At 34.1% G+C, this 26,425-nt stretch overlaps 1 long non-coding RNA gene across 1 annotated transcript; it reads right to left on the bottom strand.

Annotated features, from left to right (window-relative positions):
* Nucleotides 1–2,129: 2,129 nt before the first annotated feature.
* On the bottom strand, nt 2,130–26,425 carry LOC111089075. The gene is made up of 5 exons (XR_002613423.1): nt 26,395–26,425; nt 26,114–26,183; nt 18,609–18,686; nt 12,483–12,539; nt 2,130–3,924 (listed from the first exon to the last, which is right to left on the bottom strand). It is a non-coding gene; the product is annotated as an uncharacterized LOC111089075 (long non-coding RNA).

Here is a 26,425-nt window from a genome sequence, read left to right as displayed (position 1 = left end):
AAATAGATAAATATACATTCCAAATAATTACTATCAGCTCTTCTTACTGGTTGATTTTATTTCATCATATTTTGGTAAAGTCATTAATGAAGCAGCTCATGGAAATGACAGTTTTCTCCTATTTACCATGAGGCAACACTATGATGGTATATACAGATACAGAAGTCTTATGTGAGCAATTTACACAACTACAGAATTTGAGAAATACATTTCAGAAGCAGAACCCAGTAACAAAAACACTGACTTCATTTCTGATTAAAGAAAGTTACCTCTGGAGATCAGAGCTAAAATTCAACACATTTAACATATTGTTCTTTCTTACTTACAATCATTAGAACATACTGGTTCATCAGTTGTGTACCCTCATTTTTAGCAATATTTTTTATCTCTAAAAAGCTAAGACTAAAATACTTCAAATTTTAATATATTCCTAGCACCATGTTTACATGATCAACATGTTACATCTAAATATTAAGAACTGATAATAGTGAGAATACCCAACTAATGAATCAATGCATTCTAGTAAATATATTTTTATTTTATGACAATGCATAGTATGAGTTAGAGTGATATATTTAACCAGCTGTATGAATTACTTGGTTGATTAAAAGTTCTACATAGGTATTTGTTTGGTTAGAAGTTATGGACAAGTCTACTTGATGAAAGTTTCAATCTCCCTGCATCAAGCAGTAACCTACCTTAGTCATTAAAGCATTGAGAAACAATTTTAGTTAACATATGCATTACACTACAAGTCACATATGTATGCAAACACATAAGTAACATTCTTTTGATTTGCATGATCTTGTAGTAGCCAGATCTAATCATACTTAATGTTTATTAAATGTTAGAAAGGAGAAATGTATCAGCTTTACAGAAACTCTATATTTCATTTCTAAAAATCTATGCACAGTCTCATAAGTTTACTATTCCATAACATATTGGTACCAAAGTTAAAAGTTTATGATCAGAAGATGTTTAAGGTTTACTAATTTTGACTTAAGCTAAAACTTTATCTGATTTCTCTATCACAAGCTTTTTCTCGCATCATTAATTTTTAAAATTTTTGATGCATGTTTAGGTAACAGTTACAGACATTCTAAAACATGGGAATAATTTAATATCTTAGGTATAGCAACCACTAGATTTCTCATATGTAACTAAAAGTGTTTTGTAAAATGATGGAATTACAGCTGGGCATTTGACCAGTCAAAATTAAAATGATAATTGGCTAGTCAAATAATGATGAAATATTTTATTTATTAATTTCTTTTTACTGTAACAGCATACAAATTTTACTAAATTTAATATAAGTAGCATAAATTATAGGAAAATAGAAAAAAGAACCAGTTTATTATTTATCTCCATCCTTCCAACAACAAAATAGCCATTGCTACATACAGTGCTACCATTTTGAAATTGTGTATCGAAAATAAATAATATTACCAGTCATTATACCAAATATTTAACTGTTCTTTTTTATAATATGCCATTATTGTGAAGTTATATAGCAGAATATGTGGCATAGTATAATATCACTTACCTATATAGGTTTCTGTGGGAGAACAAGGACACAATAAACACTTGTATTATAATATATATATATATATTTACAAAATATGTCAAATGAAATATTAGGCTATTACACAATAAATACTGCTTTTTATTTTTAGATAATACTCTGTCACTGTTACTGGTGTAATTCTAAGACTCACCTACAAGCATAGGGAGACTTTGGGGACTAAAAATTAATAAAAAAAAACTGTGATAATATGAGGTATTTAATGATAAATAATAAAGATTTTAGATTATTTAATGGTATTTAATGGCACTTTCCCACACTGGAAATGTATTTCCAACAGGTACTTCTCACATAAAATAGCTATTCTCATTTAGTGCTGCCCTTTATATGCAAAAAAACTTTTTACACATGGCACAAGCCTTTTATCTCCTCTCCATTGGAACTGACTGACTCCAATGCATCTTTCATGCAAATAATCATGCATCAACCCTCCACCAATAAGAATGCGACATCTCCACAATGCATGTGACTCCCTCTATTCAATTCTATCAAACTATCACTTCAAGTTTTAGTAGAAGATGGAAGCACCGGTTTTCAGTGAGGAGGAAGGGTGGGAAGTGTGAGGGAGGTATCTATCACAAATACATTTTCAGTATAGGAAAATTATAAGTTCTGATACGGTACATTACCTTCGCTCACATAAATAGCTAGAATCCCACATGAATAGTTGGAAGGACCGGTGCGAGAGAAAGAAGGAAAGAAGTATCCTTCAAAAGCATCTGAAGGACACTCCTGAAGAGGAGACAGTCAGATTCTAAGATCTGATGTGGGGGACTACACCACTTCTGAAACAGGTATACTCTTCACCCATCATAGAAAGATGTTGCACATATGGATGGAAACTGAGGAGCACATTCAAGTGAGAGAGAACTAAGGTCAGATAGTGATCCAAACCATATAATATTTATGTAACTCTATCCCAAAAATTATAAAAACAGGTAAAATGAAAAGGATGTGTCCTATGTGACATGCATAAATATATATATTTTTGCATATAGAGGGTTGCAATAAACGAGAATAGCTATTTATGAGAGAAGTAATGTATGGTATAGTTAAATTAATTGGTAATTTGATGTTATTGACAAACTTTCCAGCCCTGATAATATCACACGGCCAAACAGTTTTCAGTTTCAAACAGGACAATTGTCTATTACAGATGGCCATAAACCTGTGTATGAAAAACATATTTCACTTAAACTTTTTGAGCATGCTTAAGTTCAAAAGTTATTAATAACTGACCAACCACAAACTTTATTACTTTAACTGTATAAAAGTCTCCTGTTTCTTCAGGGTCATTAACTGCAGAGACCATTTTCCTTCAAGTATTTACATAAACTATCAAATTCATTATATAAAAACTATACCCTTTCACGGATACAATTTTGTTATATAAAATTTGAAATCAAGGTACTATATAACTTTTTGTCATATAACCAGCTTAAGATTAATGTAGTGGAGTCATTTCATAAAAATTCTGGGTGTGTGATGAGGGGAAAAGTTCTATTAGTAATAAGAACATACTTTGTCCTAAGTAGCATAATGAACGAGAAAACTAGGCATTTATTACATTCCCATTATTCCTTGGCAATATTGATAGTTTCTTCCACCTGTGAATCCCTTCTAGTTATGTGCTGTCATTTAATTTCTTCAGCTGTCCATCTGCTGTGACAACTATATCTGAAATTTTCCTATGACTCATGACATCTCATTGTAATATTACTGAATATAAAGTAATCAAGCAACATCTATATAATCACTGCATATATCACTTACCAACAATGAATAAGTGCCCACTGACTCATTAAGGCTTCTATATACAAAAGTAAATACATTTCTTTTCCTACAATTTATTATAAAAAATGGTAAAAATGTGTAGAACAATGATTGTAAGTAGTCAAAGTACTGTGAAGTTACTTCAACTTACATTTTTGATAATATCATTTGTTTTTTACAAAACGTGCAAATCAGATATTGTATTATGTCCAAAATATTATGTTGTTCACAAAACACAGGAACTTTTACATTACAGAATTTTTCACAACCATAAAAATTGAAGTATTAATTTACATAAAAAATGCTTTATAAAAACATGTATGATGACTAAGATATTTCATAATTTTTAAATTGGACGGATAATGAATATAAATAGTTCAATGCCACTAAATCTAAATTATGTTTGATGAGATATTAATTGAAAAATGCAGATATAATTAACTAAAACCATTAAAATAACTTATAATGTATATTTATTTATCACTTGTCTGTTGATCCTTTCTTTTCTTTCGCCGAAGCTCTTCAAGATTAAGAACTCTTGCTTCCTCAACAATCCACATCATCTTACTCTGTAAAAATCAACACCTTCATCACATTGCAGATTCAAATTAATAGAATAAAGGTTGAGAACCATGTGTAGGCTTAACAAAAAACCATTAACAAAACATATTTAATATTTTTTAATAATGAATATCACTGTAATTCTTTGCATGTGTTAATATTCAAATTAAACTCTGAAACGTTAAGAACAAACTTGTGACAGATGATAATTTTTGAAAAGACAGATGGATGCACAATATAATATTGATATAAAAATCGATTTACATGATAAACATCTATTTGATGCATAAATACACCAGATTTAAAGCAGAGTGGAGACTTCTTCAATAAGTATTAGACAAACCAGTTCACCTGTAGGCGGTTCTCATTAAAAACATAGAACAGACAGTGATCTCTTCCACTGACAAGTCAGGTGATGCCTCAAAAATACAATCTCCCTTATTTTGTTGTAAGAATAATGTGGATAGTTTCTGTACTTTGGGAAGTATGGCATAAATGTTTTTTTTTTTGTATATAATGCTATGTTTGCTCAACCTGGAACATAATTAATTAGATTAACCTTCACAGGTAAATTTCTGAGCTCTACAGTAAAGGTGCCTACAAAATACACTTCTTCTTTAAATCATGATTATTGTTTGGGTAAAAAGAGATTGTTTCATTATGTTTAATTTGTGTCCACTCTCATTTTTGCTTTAAACTCAGTCAAGGGTGGAGAATTCAGATTTACACTCTGCAAAACATCTTCTGGCAAGCTTTTTGTTATTCTGTAACTCCTACCTGATTATTCTAATGGAAATCAGTGAACCTGAGAATAACAGAGATTAGGTAGAAAGGACAAAAGTTGTTGCGATCACAGAATTTGTTTTTGTGGAGTTTTATATTTTTCTCTTCATGATTGTACTTGCTTGAGCTCTTCCGAATGAAATATTGTGTTATTGAGCAAAGGTTTTTCACTTAAGCAAATGCATTTTCCATGAGTTAAAGGACTTATAACTGGGAGGAAGAGTTAGGCATTGGAGAGAAATGGTTGTCAGAGAGAAATTGCAGGTCTAGGAGAAGTTTTCTTTTGAGCATCAGACTATTGCAGATGCTGTGAAAGTCCATGGCTTGTTTCTTGATGCTGACACAGACCCAAGAAGAAGAACTGATGGAATTCAGTGCAGCCAGAATAGCCAATCAAATTCTTCCCCAGAGGTTTAACTTCAAAGCACAAAGGCACACATGGCTGTGTATCATCATGATGGCATGTGGTCGGATGAGTCAAAGACTGAAGGTAATAGTCCCTACAAGACTTCCAGGCTGTGGCTGACCAGAGTAGATCAACTGTGGCTGTGGATCATGCCATCCATGACTAGTCAAGAGACACTGAAGGTGTCACTGGTTGATGCCATCTGTTACCAGCCAAGAGACAATGGAGGTACTACTGATGGACGACAGCTATCAGCTAGAGCTGTTTAGCTAGTAAGTGGGATGGTGGGCATAAACTTGCGAAGGTAATGATTATTGGGGAAGTGGTAACCTCTTCATAATAGGAGGTTACTGCCAGGATGACCACAAGTCACAGAGAAGCCTGGGGTGATGCTGAGCTGATGGATGAGATACCTCTAGTAACTCATTCTGCAACCCAAGGACACAAAAGTAATATTTATCCAAATGTAGGAGTACATGCTCATTCCTCCACATCTCCAATGTTAAGGACATCTCAGTCTGGTGTTAGCTGACAGTACTTAAGAGAAAATTTATGCTGGCCTCAAAGGTCCTTGTGATGGAGACTAAGCAGATTTCACCCCCAACTTTAAAGGGTACAATCAAGAAAGGTCTAAGCCATTTCTTTAGTCATTTCAGAACTGTCTGGAATGAATGGATTCAAGAAGAGACAGTACAATGTTCGATCCTGAATTTGCCAGAAATATAGAAATTACATTTTGCAATTGCCACTCTATTATCACAAAGTTAGAATGGTTTGTTGACAAAAAAGATTGATAGGACTGAAAGGGCATTATGGCCTTTACTTTCCAAGCTATCAGACAGTTTCATTAAGACATATCGTCAAGATTTTGGATGATAGCTTCTCAATTGTTACACAGTTGGAACACCTGGGCTAGAAGATGTAATGCCCTGAACATAAATAATTTACACAATGAGAATGATTGCTAGGAGTTCAGAGACTCAGTTGAAAGGGCATTGCAACTCAATTCTTACTTTCCTAGCTGTTGGGCAATTTTGTTATAGTAGAACAAAGAATCTCTCACCCTATCTAGTTGAGTAGCAGGAGTCCTATGGAGCAGAGTGTGTGCTACTCACTAGACTCTAGTACATTTAAATGTGTATAATTCCTTCATGTACAGTGAGGGAGTTGTGTTCTTTCTCAGCACAAAATATTAATTGGGCTATTGTGAACATCACTGAAATAGTTGAAGTTTCACTGGATTTGCTTGCATTGACTTTTCTGTGAAACCAACTGAAGCGTGTGGATTGATTTGTTTATGCAATACAGTACCTTAATAGTTTGGCTACTGGTGTTTGTGGCCATTGGGGACAGTAAGTGTATTTTACTGTGGGTTATTGTATTTAGCCTAAGTTGTTTGAATATGTATTAATTCTTTCAACACGGGCTCAGTCAGTCTGCTGCCCATGTGACCTCTTTGTACTCGTTTAGTCTTTAAAGATTTGACTTCAAACTTTCAATATAGTGTGTACATCCTCACAAAATTTGGCAGTCTTTCAGTTAACATTATGTTTTTCGCATACAAAAAAAAACATATTTTTAGTGAAGTATTTTTAACAAACTAAACTAAAGATTTGTCCTTGAATATAACGAGTATTTGTTTTGAATAGTCCATGTGCAAAGTGATTTTCATGTTAAGATTAATAATACTTTTCTTCATCTCAAAAATCTCAAATTTCATTTGTGTAATCTCTAAAACCCCCTGAATACATTTCCAATGTTTGTTTTCAGTAAAACTTTATATTTTGTGTTATTTTCTCTACCCTAACTCTACACAAGGTTGATCAATTTTACTGATTTTGTAACACCCCCAAATCCAAATAAATGTAAATTACCCTCTTTTTCTTTTTAAAATGACTTCAAATGTAGTGTCAAACTACATTCATTTATCCTACATAGTTTTAAACTCTTAACAGTATACATCTATTTATAATTAAATTATATTGTTTTATTGCCCTTTGAACTGATTCTAACTACTGTCCACACCATTATAAGTTGTAAATCACTCGAGGAACGTGCAGCTCATGTTATGCTATCAAATTACCCACGAGCTACTGGTGTGCATGCCTTGTGATACATTTTTATTATATTATTATTACTATTTATTTTAAATTATCTCAACTAACCTCAAAAGATCCCTATTTTTACATTTTAGTTACTTTTATAATAATAAATAAAGAATAAACATGAAAAACAAGAAATAAAATACTTACCCAATCTTCTTCTTTCTTGCTGTCAATTGTCGATGACAATTAACCCTACACTTTTTTGTTCTAATGGTAGTAATGCACTAACTGATTTTTATTTAATTAAATAATGCACCAAAGAACATAGAATAATAGCATGCCAAAAGCAGACAATTTCCCCTAACTACCACAATTTTTCTGGCTTTCTACCTATGTGACAAGAGCTGTTACAAAGTTATCCAAGCTTTCCCATGAGAGTGGAGCTAGTTCTCGTGAAATTGATGATTATCTGTTCAGAACACATTATACAATATGTCATTTGGCTCTCTATTGGTTATAGGTAATTCATAATTAAACATAAGAGAGAACTATTATCAAATCCTGAAAGAGAGAATGTAACAGATGGGTGTGGTAGGAGGGGTCTGATTTTCTATTTGATAGCTCTGTAACCAATCAGAATTGAAGGCTATAAAAATTATGGTTTGACTGAGCAATGATGATTTTATACTGAATAATTTACATTTAATTTTGTACTTTTTGGATGGGTGGTGGATAAAATAGAGAAAAGAAGATGCCTAGAGAAAATGTGTAATGTGTGTCACGCTAGAGGAAATCAGGATTTTTTGTAATACTGCCTTGTATTAAGAACTTAAAACTTATATATTATTAAAATATGAATTATTAGCTAAGATTTAATGCTATAATAATTGGTATAACCTAAACAAAAAGTAGTTAAATAAACTTTTGAATGTAAGACACGAAAACCACGTGTCATGCGCAGTAAAGAATACCTGTGGCAATAGGATTATTATATACTAGCATATAGCCTGTCAAAAATGATGGGGCAAGCACAACCACCCCCATCTCATAGTATACCCTAACCTAACATTTTATAGCTAACTGAAATAAATACATTTTGCAAAATCAAGTTTCACCAACCAAGAGGTAGAAAAGTGTAATCTAGGCAGTCAAACGTTGGTAAATTCCTTTACGAGCCAGTCAAAATTAAGAACATTCATGAAATGAATTCGTAGCATATTCATAGAATAATTATTGGTAAAATACAGTTAGAATAACAACTTTTAATATATAGAAAAGGCAGTGCATTTTGTTAACACTATGTTCCAACAATGGCTTATATGTCATGTTGCTCAGCAACAAAATTATAATCTAATATTGTTGTTAGTTTACGTACTGAAAGTATAAAATGAAATGTATATACAACAAAACTGGAAAAATATTTGTTAATTTCTTAATTTAGAGTCTCTGTTGTTTTTTATCAAAAATTTTGGTGATAAAATAGAAAATTGCTTAATGCATGCATTTGGTTCTAGGTTAGGTTATCCCACATTACATCTTTACTTTAGGCTTATTATACCAACACCCACTACACCTATAAGGTTTCATGGCATACACCCCCCCCCCCCATCCCTCACAGCCCCATCACTAAAATCATAATGGGCAGACAGTAATCAAACTATTCTATCTGGCTTTTATGACTCCTCCTATTTTGAGAAACCAAACATAACCTGAAGTGACACACACACACTGGCTTTTACATAGGTTGGAAGCCATAATAAAGGCCTGAATATTAATCCTGGCTGCAAGAAAAGACTTATTTTGGCTGAATCCTGCTAGTGATTAGAAAACAAGTTGAGTTTAACAGCTCACAGGTGGCAGCACATTATGACAACATAACTATGAAGACTTAACTAGCAGATAACCTGTGTAGATTACCAAGATAATGGGAAATGAGCTGAAAGTAATTTATCTAGAGTTACAAGTGTATGCGACAAATTTAATACTAAGATATATATGAATATAGCAATATACATACACAAATAAATATCTATCTATCTGAAGTTGCATATGTGTATGGATATTATGTGAAGTCTTTCATGAGTGTTGTATAACAAGAATGGATCAGTTAAACTAAGAATACAACTACTATCAAGTAACATATAAATGAAAATTAAGGTTTTAATATGGATATTAAAACTTTGAGATATGAGATCACTGGTTTGCAAGGCATTATTTGAAGATAGAATGTTCCTGATATTTTCATTAGTGCTGGTAAAAAAATTTTTCAGTTTCAAAAATGAAATATTCTGTAGACAGTGAATTTCCATGGAAAAAATATTAACAATAATAGATATGTCCACACTTTATTTGAAAGCAAACACAGTTCAACCTGTTATTTTCCCTAGCAGCAGTAATTAATATTTGATCAAATCATGATATTCGTAAGTAAGTGAAATAATCTGTAGAAAGGGAAATTCACAAACAGTGCTCTGTACCATATCAAATGTAAGCTTGGTGGATCCAATTTTTTATTTGGTTGTGACTGAACATTCTCAATCATGCAAAATGAAGTATTTTAAGAGGCACACAGTTTTACTGAAATGCATGAAGTGCAGATTATGTACAGCCAAAGACAAGAAGCAACACCTGGAAAGTAGTTCTTCAAAATTTGCATTTAGTTTGTACTAAACTTGAAACTGAAGGGAGTCTAACAGGAAATGAGATGTTAATAGATTCCTGTGGTTAGAAGATAGAGATTGGCACTAGTATAGTGGCTGGCCTGTTTTGGTTATTTCTGTAGGAACCAGTGTTTGGAGTCTCACCCCTTACTTCTTTCCTGCTGGATCCATACTCTGTTTGCATAAGAACAATGCAATAGTGAAAGGAATGTGGCTAAGTTCCATGGTAGCTCTGAGCTGTTGTCATGAAAATGGAAGGCAGCTGTAGAAAGCACAGATGAATGTTGGTCAAGTGAGAGGCCTAAAGAAGGCTGGTAGACCAGGACATCCACAGGTGTAAGGGATACATTGTCTACGGGTGATATACATGTGAGTACAATAAGCCTATACTAATGTCAACTGACCAAAGTAATAGTTGGTAGTTGTGGTTGTGCCATTACAACATTTAAACCTTCTAACTGAACTTCAAAGAAATCAGAATCCATGTAACAGCTTTAGTTCCCGACTTGTTTAACAATATATTCCTTGACTCTTTTGCGACTCTTGTTCTTGACTGAATTTGAGTGAAGCTTTACACATACATTCATTTTTGATTGCTTAACGACCCCTGTCACTGCACAGAAAGGGACACACTGACTGACATTGACAGGAGCACTTTGGAGCATCAAAATCTCCATATACCTTTTAGCTTTATTGTAGCACATACAATTCCCACAAAAAAAAAATCCTGTTGATGGGATCACATAGACATGGACTCCAACTGACCCTTCCTCAGGGCTTAGTGAACCACGGATCCTCCCCCATCAAAACTTCAAGAATACCAAGGAGATGTCACCTACCCCTGCTATCATCCCAGGATCAAGGCTATAAATAGCCATTTTGATTTTGTTTATATACATTAAGGATATTGTAATTTCTGTCTAATTGCATTAGAATTTATGAGGGTTTTTCCTTTAATATTTTTAGTTATTCATCTGTAGTCAAAAACTCAAGAGTATACGTGTTTTTTAAATTTTTTTGTTTATGTGTTATTGTGTGTAATTACCTTTATATTTTCTTTTATTTCTCTTAGCATTAACTTAGTCACGTTGACAGTGCTTGTACCTTGAGAAGGATGCCACTGTTCATTTTTGGTATATAATGCCATGTTTTCTCACTTTGGAACATGTTTTTCTGTTGTCACCAGTTAGGACCTAGAATTTTTCAAGAAAGTTTCTAGTTTTAACTTTCCCCAAGAGCTAATTGGTTCAAGTGAAAATTAGGTGCCTCTTGTCTGATTCTCTTGCAGGAGTAACAATGTAATTTGTAACTGTATGCTGAGTTATTTTTGTTGGTAAATCATGCAGTAGTCACAGATGAACTCGTTTAAGTTCTTCACTGCCCATTGGCCAATTGACCTAACGAGCACCAATCACTGTTTTTATTGTCAAAAACTCAAGAGTTTATTACAATATTGAAAACAGTATTAGAAGCTAGGAGAGGATATTGATAGGACATCTGTCATAGATTTTTCACTAGAATTTACTGGAGTTTATGCATATTTTACCATAGATTCTTCAGCAGTGTTTTAGATTAACATACAATGAGAACTCTAAAAGCTCCCACACTTAACTTGTTTAGCTTTGAGTGTGTATTGTTTATTTTATTTTACTTTGTTTTGTTTCTGGAGAATTCTTAAAGTCCTTCTGCAAGTGTTAGGCATAGTTTAGCTTATGGTGTTGTTACTTAGCTTAGGACAAGCAACACAAAGTTCTCAGCAGTGGATTAGGATGATTTCAATTTGCTGTATATGGACAGGTTTTAGTATTCTTAATGGAGTGTTTTTTCTGATATTGTTTATTATTTATTGAACATCAGTAGAACAGACGTTAGGGACTTGAAAATCCCCACTTAAGTATATCATTATTTTAAGTAGGTACACTAAAGTGAAAGTAATCTAACTTAACCTAATACAACTTTTTTGTTTTGTAATTCTATTTCACAATTTAATTTACAGAGAGGAACAAATAAGCCATCAGGGGCCTTTCTGTTTTAATAAAGTCTTTGTTAGCTCTTCCAGGTCCTTCACTTTCCATTTAAAATACATGCATACCCCATTATTTGTCCATTATGTGGCAGTGTATTGCATTTTATTGTGCTCTGTTTGCACAGCCTGTTTTGAAGCTCAATTGCCATTTGAATTATGTGTGAAATCTACATCAGTCTTATTCTGTGTAGCCCAAATGTCATGCCCATTGTGAAACAAATACTCATGTGAGATTCATGAACATCTTGTTTCTGCAGACCTGACCTTTTCTGCTTTCCTAGAAATCCTCGAGATACTACAGAGCTTAATATGTAGTAAATCAAAATCTTATATTATAGTAAACTTTATTACAGTCTTCTAACAAAGTAACTTTATCATCAAGTAAGAATATATTACAATCTTACAGTATAGTAAAGCTTAGCATGCAGTATGTAACTTTATTCCAACATGTAGTAAGAATAAACAACATTCTTCCTAGATAACACAGTTTACCATGTAGCAAGACAAAAATACATTCTTCCATGCTAGTTTAGTTTAGCATGTGGTAAGAGTACGTTTATTATATGTAGTATAACGTTTCACTGAAATCAAAAATTTAATATATTGTAATAATGCAGAGAATCAAGACATCATATTAATAACTCACTTTAATTTCCATAACTTGATACTTTGGTTCCTTAACTTGTGGGCAGAGAGACAAAGCCTAGAAATTAATACATGAGATTTTTCAATATATATATACAAAAATAGGATAGAGGGAATAGTGCCAATTGAACTTAGCAGACTGAACAAAAGCAATAATGTTAGTTATAGCTAACAGATATGTGAAAAAGGATACTGTACTCAGTGCTAGCTGACAGGCCAGTAGTAATAATATCAATTAATACATAACAGTAGAAGTAGTGTGTCTATACTCATACATGCACACAATATAGAAGGAATAGAAATTATAGCATTAGCTCTTATTCATAGGTGAAACAGAGACAATGGTATCATTGGATTTTAGAAGGAAAGACAGAAAAAACAGTGGTACATCATGTTATAAGACAGGACGGTAGAAAAAGTTATATATTGATATTAGCAACCACGATATAAGAAATAATGTCAGTCAATTTTAAGCTTCACGCTATAGGCTCGATGGATTACACCAAACTTGTGACTCCAAAGTAAAAATCAGTTTCCATACTATAATTTTTAATATGTTCTATGTATCTTCCCGAAATTTGATAAGCTTTCAGTAAACATTACAAGTCTTTTGTACAAAAAACAAAACAGATTTTTTTAATTAAGTATTTTTACTAAATGTTTGTCTGGAAATATATGGAGTCAATTTGACTGACCTGATAACCATCATAAAAAAATATGAAATAAATCTAAATTACCCTTTTTTTTGCAAATTATAACAAGAAACTACAATTGTTTATCCCAAATAGTTTAAAGCTTGTAACAGTATATGTTTGTTTTATAGTTTTATTGCCCTTTTACCCATGTCTAACTAATAATTCCACCACACAAGTTTGAAGTTACTTGGCAAATGTGTAGCTCAAGTTGCTGTATTGAATTACGTAACGAATGAGTTCCTTGCAAGCATACTTAATGAATAATTGTTTTTTCATTATTTTACCTTGTCTAACCTAATAAATTCCTAATTTTTATCTTTTAGTTATTTTTATAATAATAAATAAAGAACATACACGAAAAACTAAAAATATAGTACTTATCTGTGTCCTCCTTGTTTTTTGCTGTCGACTATTGATGAAAACTTAACTTACTTTTTTTTTTATACTAATGGTACTAGTACACTAAATAATTTTGATTTAATCAAATAATGCACCTAAGAACATGTAATAATAACAAGCCAAATCAAACAAGAGCTTTTAAAAATTTAGTTAAGCTTGTCAATATGAAAACCACAAAAGAAATTTTCAAACTGGATGTAAAATAGACAATGATGTATACAAAAAATAACAAAATATAATACATCATTTGATGGACTAAAACTTTGACTTTCTATTGGTTATAAATAGTATAGTATAAAACCTCAGAGACAACTGTTGGCAATTTATGAAAGAGAGGATGTAACAGGTGGGCATGGCAAGTGGGTCTGATTTTCTAGTTTATGGCTCTGTAAACTAATAAGTTTGCCTTAGTAATATCTATATTATAATGAATAATTTACATTAAATTTCATACTTCTCAGTAAGGTGGTAAATAAATTAGAGAAGAGGGAAGGCCTAGAGAACAAATTTCACAATTCTTAAATTAGGGGATTCAGGATTTAAAAAAAATTATTATAAAAGTACGAACGTCATACTTAAATAGTATTAAAATTTTATTTATTAACTACATTTTGATACCAAGTTCAGTTATATACATTGATAATAATGTAGTTTAATTAAGTTTTGAATGTCTATAAAAACTTGTGTATGTGTATTTTGAAAGGGTTAATTGGCAAAAAAAACAGTGGTACTTAGTGCTAGCAGCCAAGTTACTGGAAACGGTACATACCGATACAAACTTACGTGATAGATGGAATGGTGGTAATTGATAAAAGCAGACAAATTAGAAAAATAAGTATCAGACAAGAAGAAATAGTGTTATTTGATAAAATAAACAGACCAGAAGGAATGGTGTCAGTTGATAAAAGCAGACAAGATTGAAGGCTGTTAAAAATACAAAATAGAAAGAAACAGTATGAACTGGTACAAGCAAACAAGATAAAAGGAAACGTGTTAACTGATAAAAGCTGACAATATAGAAGGAAGTGTGAGTTGGTAAAAGCAGACAAGATAGAAGGAATAGGTTCTGTTGGTAAAAGCAGACAAGACAGAAGGAATAGGTTCTGTTGGTAAAAGCAGACAAGATAGAAGGAATAGGTTCTGTTGGTAAAAGCAGACAAGATTGAAGGCTGTTAAAAATACAAAATAGAAAGAAACAGTATGAACTGGTACAAGCAAACAAGATAAAAGGAAACATGTTAACTGATAAAAGCAGACAAGACAGAAGGAAGTGTGAGTTGGTAAAAGCAGACAAGACAGAAGGAATAGGTTCTGTTGGTAAAAGCAGCTAAGATAGAATGGTATCAGCTGATAAAAGTAGGTGACATGTAAGGAACTGTGTTAGTGAGTGCAAAAGGAAAAGGTAGAGGGAATGGTATCCATTTATAAAAGTTAAACAAGATGGAAAAAATGGTGTCAGGCAAGATATAAATAATATGGCCAGTTGATAAAAGTAGACATGACAGAAAGAATAGTGTGAGTTGATACACGGTGCCAGATGATAAATGCAGGCAAAACAGAAAGACTTGTTAATTGATAGAAGACAAGACAGAAAGAATGGTATAAGTTGATAAAATGTATTAATTGATAGATGTTACAAGATAGAGGAAAAAGTGAACTAATCAAACAGACAAGATAGTATAAATACTGATAAAAGAATCATATCAGAAAGATTCAAACTAAAGACTGAAAATGAAGAAATGACCTACTCCTATATTCAAGGTGATGAACCATGCAGTGACTTTTACACAGTAGAGGAAATAGAAGAATTCTTTGACAGGAGGAAGATGAAGTAATTATCATGGAAAATTTCAGTGGGAAAGTTGGAGCAAGATCACCATGGAAGGAATAATTAGCACCCCATTTACACAGTGAAGCAGAACAGAACCATAATGGAATGTTGGTCCTGGAACTGTGCAGCACCCAACAAGGACTTTTTATTATCAATGCATTTTTTCCAACATCGGCAGAGTCACAATGTTACTTGGTACAAGTGGAAAGATTTAATAAAAGCACCACAACTAGACTACATTCTTTAATTTCTGTAGTGCACATTGATGTATATAAAACATTTTAATACTAAAAATAAAGGTACTTGTAACATCAAAATGTTGTTTTTATTTAATTAGACACTGAACATTTTGCTTTATAGCTTTTTCAAGAGTGTTCCACAAAAACACAAATCATAACTGACAGTATAAAGTTTAAAATGGTTTAAATAATACAATTTAATCAAACCTATAGTGTGCATTTGACATATTAATTAGTAAAGCTTATTGTTGAAATAATTAACTGTTACCTGTAATAAACAAAAGTTCTATCAAAGTTACAGATTTAAATAACAAAGAGATTGGATGAAAAAATAAAATAATTAGAATTATAGGAGCCATCCTCTGTCCCTATTTGATAAGAAGAGCTTCTTTGAATTTTATGTCAGTGTACTTGGTGGCTTTGGTGACGATTTGTACAGAGAATGGTGGTTTCATGTCAGATGGTACTTGTTCATGGTTAGTTAGAAAATGACCTGCAACAGCACTTCTTTCATGTTCTTGTTTATAAGGAGAGTCAGTATGTTCTCCTATCATTATGTGTAGGGTTCTTCCAGTTTCTCCTATGTACATATAATGGTAGATGTTACATGTTAGCTGGTGAACAACATTGGAGGCAAGACACCAATCTTTAGATTGCAAACATGTTTTTGTAAGAAAGTGGGCTTTATTATATTGTGTACTGAGGCTTTGAAAGTTGGCTTTTTAGCATTGGACTTGGCCATTCTATAGCAATAATTGGAAGTTCAGATTTCCTGATTATAGTTTTTATTTTCTTGGAGATAGCTTCGTCAATTAAAGGTGTTATAAAAATAATCTTTTTTTTGTTATCCTTGGAAAATTGGTTTTTATCCTCCTTTTTTATCTTTCTTCTCATGTTGGAAGTGTGATGCTAATTTCTATGCATCATAGTCTTTCAAAATTTGTTTGAGGTAAATGGTGGATATTCATCGCTCAGAATTGATTTTAGTTCAGTGTACAGTGTATGTATTGTTTTTTTCACTACAGTTGCAGTCGATTCTCTTTAGTTCTTCAATAATTGCACCTTTCTTGGAAGCTTTGGGATGATCGGAGTTGAAGTTTAGGAAGAGAAGTTTATTAATTGGTTTGTGAAACAAGGTAGATTGCATACTATTGTCGTTGTCAATCTTTAAGATAATGTAAAGGAAATCTATGCTTCTCTTGTCATTTGAATGATTCAGAGTGAATTTGAAGTTAGGGTCTGTGGAACTTAGAAAGTCTAAAAATTTGATTAAAGAAGGAACCATGGTTCTATAGTCCAAACACGTCATTGATGTATCTAAACCAGAGGTCAGGGCCGGTGTTGGTATCTTGATGCAAATTGTCAAGTGCAGTTGTTTCAAAAACGTGCATAAATATTACGGCATAAGTAACAGCAACTCTATTATCCAATGAGACCCCACTTAATTGAAGATATAGTTTGTGTTAAAACAAAAATATCCATTGTGAAGAGGAAAGGTCCACCTTTCGAAAGTGCTAAGGATAGAGGGGTTTTTATTCATTTCTAATGATGAATATAGAAATCCATTAGCCAATGGTAAGAAAATTAGATCAAAATAGGCAGATTATTTCAAACAACTTTTGAACCCTAAGACCAATGAAAGCTTTCAGTTTATTCCAAGTTATACAGAGCATGATGAGCCCGATATCCTAAGAAGTGAAGTTTAATAAAAAATAAAATTAAGTCATTGAAATAAAGCAACAGATGTTGATGGATTAAGTACAGAAACCATAAAAGCTTGTGATGAGATTGGGGTATTCTGGCTCACAAGAATTTTTAACATTATATGGTATAAAAGAAGAGTATCAAACTACTGGCAAACAATAATCATTATACCCATATGGAAAAAATTAAAGAAAAGAGACTGTGACAAATATAGATGACCCTCCCTACTGACACATGTGGGGAAAATGTTTGCAAAAATCCTAGAAAAAGAAAGTGAGATCAAAAGTTGAAAAGCAATTGAACAATTTACAGATGAGGTTTCACAATGGCAAAATTTGCATACTGATGCCATATTCACTCCACGACAGCTCAGTGAAAAGAGAATAGGCCACAATCAATGACTGAATTTAGTTTTATGCACCAGGAAAAAACATTTGATCAGGTTGATAGAGTTGCACTATGAATAATAATAAAAGATTATGGTTTAAAGGGCAACTTATTGGACAACATAAGATCTTTTTATAAGAGTAGGCCAATTGGCTGGACTGACAGACTGGATAGATGTAAAATCTGGCATGCATCGTGAATGTGTGTATCACTCCTACTCTTAATGATATATATGGAACAGATCACAAAAGAAATAAACTGAAAAAAAAAGTATAACATCATGTTAAATAAGATGCCTCCATAAGGCTGTCAATAAGACCTGACTATATAAAATAAAAAATAAAACAGTGAGACAACAGTTTGAAGTTTATCCATTACTGAAACATATAGTGTGAATGAGTCCAGAGAAGCTACGAGCAAGAGCATATAATTTACAACTAACACAAAACAAAAGCAGAGAAAGACCAAGAAAGAGCTGGATTGATGATATCAAAGAAACAGCTAACTGCTCAAATGTCATACCTTGTACTGAAAGTACATTTGCATCTACAGTGATGCTGAAAGGCATAAGTGGAGGACAATAGAAAAAAAGAATAAAAGTATACAAAACAGAAAGAAATATCGTAGTAAATACAAGCAGTCAAGACAGAAAGAATGGTATTATTTGATGAAAACAGAAAAGATGCAAGGAATTGTATTAGTTGATACAAGCAGACAAAACAGAAGCAATACTTACAGAAATGAATGGAATTTACCTGTATGTTTGTTGATATTTGTAAAAAAACAAATTAAAACTAAAAAGAAAACAAAACTATTTGTTTAAAGCAAACAACATGTAAACATTGATTCATAATTTACTTAACAGATCTTACCTCAAATGTTTCTGCAGATTTTAATGTAAACATTCCAACCATCAGGTCAATATGGTATGTTACAAAATTCAAAAGTTCCTGTAAGAAGGCAAAAATGACAAGGAATATAAAAACTGTTGGGCTACAGTTTTATTTCATACCTTACAGCCTTATAAAAAGAAACTGTGATTACACAAAGGCAGCCTTTCATCTCTTCAATATAATTTATCATTAAAGCAAAAAGTATATTAAATGCTAACATTTTCCAACACCGAAAATGTATTTCTGATAGATACTTACCTCTTCTCATATAATAGCTTTCCTCAATTTATGTTGCCCTCTATATGAGACTCCTACCTAACTTCACATGATTACACATGGTACAGCTGTTTTGTAGCATGCAAGTGAGCATGTGACAACCCTCTATCAATAGGAGTACTACACACCCTCCTAGTGCAGCTGACTCCCTCTATACTGTAGGTCAGTGGTTGGCAACCTTTTTTGATTGCAGGTCAATTACATTTTTTATTGAAAAATTTAGCATTGTGTGTTGTCAGTGATAGTCATATAATTCTTAATACCGGTACATGTATTTAAATGAGTATGTTTATTTACAAACACCAAACAAAATTAATTATTTAATAAAAAACAGTTCTTGAATGATTTTGCAACACATAATTTAATAATTTCCTTGGTACATTTTTACACATTGTTCAGTCTCAGCCATGCGAGTAGCAAGGTGGCGATGCACACGTCATTCAGTGTGGTACCCTGCAGCCATGATGGGAGTGAAAAAAAAATGAAGCAACTTATCTAGTTTACACATCTGTTCTGTTGTCAAAAATAAAACACTACCATCACTTATATATAGCCTGAAACTCTTATTTATCTGTAAATATAATTAATTTGCCATATACTCACCTCAAAACCTATAAAAACACAAAAATATATCACATACAGCACTTTCCACCAAACAAGCAAGGAATCTCTCGGCTAATGACAGCACAGTACACTTGAAGCATTACGGTCAAAAGTTTTATCACAGATAGTTCGACCAGCTTGAATTTTTTCCCTAAAATTGATCTTAAAATTCTCTGTAGCCATGACTCTTTCCTTTAATACCTTTGTTCTTCTCACTTAGCTGAGAAATTTGAACTGAGCAATGTTTGTGCCATCATGGGTTGCAATGGTGAAGCCAACTTTTGGATGGTCAGCCAAAACATTGCCACGGGTCACCAAGTGACCCACGGGTCATAGGTTGCTAATCACTGCTGTAGATCATACTCATCATTTCAATATTAGGCAAGAAAAGGTGCACCAGAAGTGGGAAGTGTGAGTGGTGGTGTCTATTGGAAATACATTTTCAGTTTTCAAAAATGTTAACTTCCAATATGATAACTTACCTCCTCTCACATAATAGCTAAAATCCCACATTTTAATAATGGAGTGTACAATGCAAAATTTGCCTGGATGAGTCCCCTTTGGAAGGTGCCCAACAAAAACCCTAAAATATAGGGTCACACCTATATCTGAACCAAGGTATAATCTTTACAAGCAGTGAAGATACATGTCACCAGGCTGGGCAGAAAAGATGCAAGTAAAATTTTGGAAAAGGATGTGCCAGATGGTGTAGAGTGGTTAACGTGAGTCATACTGTACTTGGTAGATCAAGGAGAGTCCAAAACTAAGCAGCATGAGGTATGTGTCTTCTGGTTCACAGTAAGAGAAGGGTCCCAATCATCTTCACCTAAAGACTAGAAGGTGGAAGGGAAAAGCAACTTCCATACCAGCAACCTAGACAGGGCACAGGTGTGCAGACCCAGTACAAAACCAGCACCAGGCTACCTGGGAACCTAACATCTGGGAAACAGTAGGAAGGGGAATACAAATTTGGTGGGCCAACTCCAGTCCAAAATCAGGTGTCAGTGAGAATTGTTTGCCCTCTCCACAGTAGGTGGAGGGCCCTTACAAACCACATGTATGAGGACTTATGTTGGCTTGTCCTGCACTGATCCAACACCAGACCACCCAGGAATCAGCATTTAGGTGGCAGTAGGATGGAAGAAAGTCAGCCAGAGGGGTGAACTGCATGTAGTGGTCCAAAGTAGGAGAAACATACACACCATTTACACCAAAAGAACAACACTACCATACTCTCAACTGAATAGAAGAGGTCACACTCAAGAGGAGGCCTTGAAGGTCCACCACCCCAGAGGAACTACTAAGTGGCAAGGACTCACATACTCCACTGGAAGAGGGGGAAAATGTTGTAGGAAGTCAGGAGGAATGCAACACCTTAAGACTGTGCAATGTTTGACCATGAAAACCTTATTTTCAAAAGCAGGCCAGTCCCAGTTTATTCATCTAGAACTGGAAGGATGGGCAGAAAACCCAACACTGTTTTACTCAGAATAGTCCATGAGTTGGTATGGTGTGGGTGGACATTATTTATGAAGCAAGCTATCACGAGACACCCTTGAGCAGTCTTAAGGAACACCACATTGATCAGTGATCATTGTAGACTCTAAAGGTATCAGGGTGTGGATTTAAAGTATACCCAGACAGGCAACACTCACCACACAACAGGATGCAAAGATGCAAAAACAAGTCACTGTAGAGGTAAGAGATGAAAAATTAGAACTTACCCACTCAGAGCCTGTACAGGGTATGGAGAATGGCAATGGGTGGCAAACAATATTCAACTAAGGAAGAAATGGCCAAATGATGCAGGTAATGTGTGACAAATGTGTGAGGTGTAGTTCACATGCCAGCCTGCATGGTAGAAATAGATAAGTCCTTGTCAAGGAGCCTAGTGAAAACTTCAGAAAGAATGGGAACAATCTGTTGTGAAGAGGTGAAGCCAATGACTGAAAATGCACCATTTACACTGGTAAGCATGCAAAGAAAAATAAACAGCATGAGAAAGAAGGAAGGCTACCAACGAATAGAGTCCATACCTCCTTGCAAGGGACTGGACAAAACCCATATGTGAAGATCTACATCTTGCTTGGATATTGATGGATGAGCAAATGAGGAATGAGATTGCTGCAGAAGGGATTGGGAAAAAAAAAGGGGGATGAGTGGAGATGACTGAAGAAGATACAAGAGTAGGAATCACAGCTGAGCTGGCCAGAACAGAGTGAAGAAAAGGACTCAATACAGAGTGATTTGAATAAATGACAGGACTTGTGGAAGAAGATGAATAGGACAGTAGGCATACAGATAAATATTGGACTAACACTGAGTGAAAGCATCAACTGCAAGAGCTGAAGGATGCAGAACAGGTGATCAGAACAGAAAGTTTGGTATTGAGGTAAGTGGCAAATGCATCCTGAAGGGGGGAGTACCAAGCTGGGAGTATAGCCACTGGAACACTTGAGGAGCAAAAGACCATTCTGTCAGTAGAACCTTGTTGGAATGAGAAAGCCAATCTGCGACAAGATTCAGAGCACCCGGATTGTGACAGGCAATAAGCCAAACATGTTGAGATTGGGCCCAGAAAAGGAGATTGAACATTCAAAAACAAAGCAAATGAAATCAGGTACCCCTTTGTCAGTTAATATAAGAGACAATGGTTGAATTGTTGGAACAGATCATGACAAAGTGCCCCATTACCACAGGAAGGAAATGATACTATGCCTAATGAACAGCCAGGATCTAAAAAGATTGATGTGTGGAGTCAGTTTAACCATAGACAAATGACTGGCAATCTCCTGAGAATCCAAATATTCCCCATACCCTGTCAGAGATGTATCTGTAAAGAGATGAAGATTGGAACGAGGAGGAGGAACAGGAACACCAACCAAAGTGTTGTCTCTGTTGAGCCACTAGGCACAGTTGACTTGTAGGATGAAAGAAGAAAAACGGCAGAGTCTAAGAGATCCTCAGCAAGATTCCATTGATTGTGTAGCACCCATTGAAGACAATGCACGTGTGCATGACCTCAAGGGACAAGAGGTTCCAGAGAAGCTCAAGTACTCAAAAAAGAGAAAAACCTTGCATGCACTGTGAGAAAGAGAAGTCCTGGGTTTGGACACCAAGTGCTCCATATCCTTTAAATGCAGAGGAGATGGCTAGGCCCTGCTGAGATAAGAATTGAAAAACACCCCAAATGAATTAGGTATTGAGTGGAGGTGATATGTGATTTCTCTATTTTGACAAGCCATCCCAAAGAGGATATGGGTATGGTTGCAAGAAACTTACTGGGAAGAAGCCAAAAAAAGCCAGTCAACAATGTAATAGTGAAACTACAGTCCCAGCTCTTGAATATGGGCAAAAATTCTGACTATGCAACAGATGACATATGGAGCCAATGCCAAACCAAATAGTAGAATGCAAAATTGAAAGACATGACCCCCATGAACAAACTGAAGAGAATATTTGGAAGAAGGAGAAATGGGGACATGAAGATAAGCATCCAAGATGTTGACCTTTGTCATTCAAAGACCTGGAGTGAACGACCATCTGAGGTTGAGAAAAAACTCCATGGTGAAACGGTTTAAGTTCAAGAGATCAATAACTGGAAGCCAATCCCTGTATTCTTGTGGACAATAAACAGATGGGAATAAAACCCTAGACAAGAGAGAAACACCTGTTTGATAGCATCCTTCCATAGGAGATCCAAAACCCCTCAGAAAGGTGCTATCAAGGAAGTGGATCCAGATGAGAAGGGAAAGAAATGGGAACTGGAGATGCCAACACCTAAAGAACCCAACAATCTGCAGCAAAAGGATGCCACAGATGAGCAAATTGGGCCAACCGTGTACCCTCACTGAGCCAGAACCTAAGGAGTAGTCACTGACAATATTGACATCTTAAAAAGCAACAATGGGAGGTCTGATGACTATGAGCCAAAACATGAAAAGGTGGTAAAGGGAAATGAAAGGAAGCTGGAGGTCAAAAAACAGAAATAGGAACAGGAGAGGGTTGAGAAAGTCGGGAAACAAGAGAAGAAATAGGGAGATGTTGGTGTGCCGCCTCCACCTGAGTTTTTAAAGAATCAGCAACATCTCCAAAAACAGACTGTCACAGAAAAGAAGTCAGACAAAAGTCAAGCAAATAAGAAAGTAGGCAAATGTACATGTGACAAAATGGATTCTTGCCAAGAAGATCCCAACAACAAAGCAACCACATATGGAGGAACAAAGATGAACAAGACAAAGAGTATCCATAGAAAAACCATCAGAGGAATGGTGGATAACTTTAGTAAGGAGATGAATAGACGAAAAATAATGTAGAAGAGTTGTCAGGGTAAGACAAAGATGAGAGAATGGGGCAGAAGAAAAATGAAGGGTGGCAGAAGGATCGGAGTTCCATGCCTGAATCACAGAGTCCAATGCCTAAGAATCAAGAAAAGGAAACTCAGATCTATAATAAGCTAAGGCATGCTTGTCCGTCAAAATGGGGCACAAGACATACTGGCATCAGCACGTAATTCAGAAAGAAACTGGCCAGCATGAATGCAAATATCTTGGGAGGGGGAAAAACAAAATAATCAGATGCTGGGAAAGAATGTAGAAGGGAAGGAGAATAATCAGAGGAAACTGGGGAAAGTGACAAAATATAATAAACCTGAGATATTATGTCGAGAAAGGATGAGGAAGTTCCATAAAAGTAGACTGAAAAGGTATCACAAAAGCAGGAGGTGGATAAAACAAAAAAAAATCCAACTCCTGATGCTTCCAAGGCTGAAATCTCCTTGGTCAAATGTGTAGAGCCTGAAATCACAGTAGTGTTAAGTCTGGTAGGATTAGTTGTGGAAGGATCCATACCAGAAGCAATAGTTGTTACATTAAACTGAGAGTTCATAATGTGGAAAAAGAAAGAAAATATTTCCACTAGAAAAATGAAAACACATAAAAAGTTGTTAAAAAGTTAAAGATAAATGATAAAATTCAATGTAAAGACAAATTGAGGAAAAACAAGACAATTGTATATTTCACAAATACATTTATTCACGACCATGGTTTCAGCAGTAAAGGCATCATCAGAGTAAAGAGTTAAAAAAATACACAACTGCACTGGGAATGCCAAATTGAGAAGTGATGAGCGTGATCTACAGTATAAATGGAATCAGCTGCAATATGGATATGTTGCACTCCTATTGGTGGAGGATTTTCATATGCTCAGTTGCATGCTACAATGCAGCTATACCATGTGAAGTTATGTGGGTGCCTTAAGGTTAGTTGCAAGTGAAAATTTACACTTACAGAAGGCAGCACAAATCAAGGAAAGCTATTATGTGAGAAGAGGTAAGGTATCATATCAGAATAAGTCATTTCCATATTTAAACATCCTAAACAGCTGAAGTTGGGTCAGTGCATTTCAATCTCCCTTGAAACCAAAAGTTCATGGATTTTGATGCTATTTATCAAAAATATAAACCTTTGCCAAGTTTTACATCTCTTGGTCAAATTGTTTTTATCTGAGAGGTGTCACCAAATATTTGATCAGAAATGGCCCCCAAATGAAACCAATTACAGAAAGGTAGAATAAGTTTTTTAAATTATTTTAATTTAAATCTATAATAAAAAAAAACTAACTGCTGAAAAGCTCTCTTTGTGCTATAGCTAAACATGACATTTTCTCTAAAATTCAAAATTATGATCTTTGTCCCAGAATTCTTGATATTTGAACTCACTTGGACTGTCAACCTTAACATAGATGACAAATTCAAAATTTGATATTGAAGTTCACCATCATCCTCTAATTTTGTTATAAAAATCAGCCTGGAATCTTGATTAGATCAGGAGGTATTCACTAATTACACTGTGTCATTGTAGTTTCATAGGTAATAAATATAGGAATAACTGGAATGGAAAATAAATCAGAGAGGGTAGAGAGTCTCTAATGATTACCAATACTTCCATATGCTAATGCTACATCATGTGATGAGTTTTGGGATGGGAAACTGGTATGAAATTTAAATTATACTTGTATGTAGTAGAGCATATACTCAATGTGATGCATATATAAGAATTTATAGCTGTGTATTGCTGATCATTTTCTCTTCTTTCTTCATGGCTTGCTCCATATAGAGTTATTACTGAAGATAACTGTGAGTGAAGCAACAGTGGTAACCTTTCACATAAAAGCTGTTTGACCTAGAGATGTGAAACTAGTTTAAATCTTATATCTCTATGAAACCAACATCCCTGCCAATCAGCATCACAACTGGAAGAGTTTAGGCTAGAAACATTCCTGAAATGCCTGATTTGACATGAACTGAACCATTTGTGAATAACTCACACAATAACAACTTCAAAACTTTCCAAACATTTTGAAGAAAACTATATCTGGGAAGCCTTTCATATTTTACTCACATACATAAACAAATACTTAAGACTATCGTGAAGTGTGAAAAGCTGATATATCTCACAAACCAAATTATGATAAAACAAATTCTTCTTCTATAGAAGCCTGGGGGATATTTAATGTTCATTTGAAAACTGGGTTGAATGTAACGCAGCGAACTATCTGAACCCGTTATGTAGAAGAAAATGGCTTTTCAAAATATAAAACAGTACCTTGTATTCTTGTTCAGAATGTAGCTGGAATTCTTTCAATTTTGATAATTCACTTTCTAAATGGGTTACTCTGTAAAAAACATTAAAAAATGTATTTGAGACGGCAACATTTTAGATATTTGAATAGTGACAAAGTATTTAAGTAAAATATTGATATCTTTTATCATGTTTATAAAAACTAAAGCATTAATACATTTGCATCTAGAATTATATCACATAGTATTTGAAATAGACATAAAAAAAGCAACACAACCTAAAAAAAATACAATTTTCAAACTTACATTCTGTTTGCTTCATCTTTTTGAACCTTGA

Source organism: Limulus polyphemus, unplaced genomic scaffold (genome assembly GCF_000517525.1).
Source record: "Limulus polyphemus unplaced genomic scaffold, Limulus_polyphemus-2.1.2 Scaffold5177, whole genome shotgun sequence".
Lineage (NCBI taxonomy): Eukaryota > Metazoa > Arthropoda > Merostomata > Xiphosura > Limulidae > Limulus > Limulus polyphemus.
Note: the sequence above shows the minus strand (reverse complement) of the source record. Positions and strands in the feature narration are given on the sequence as shown.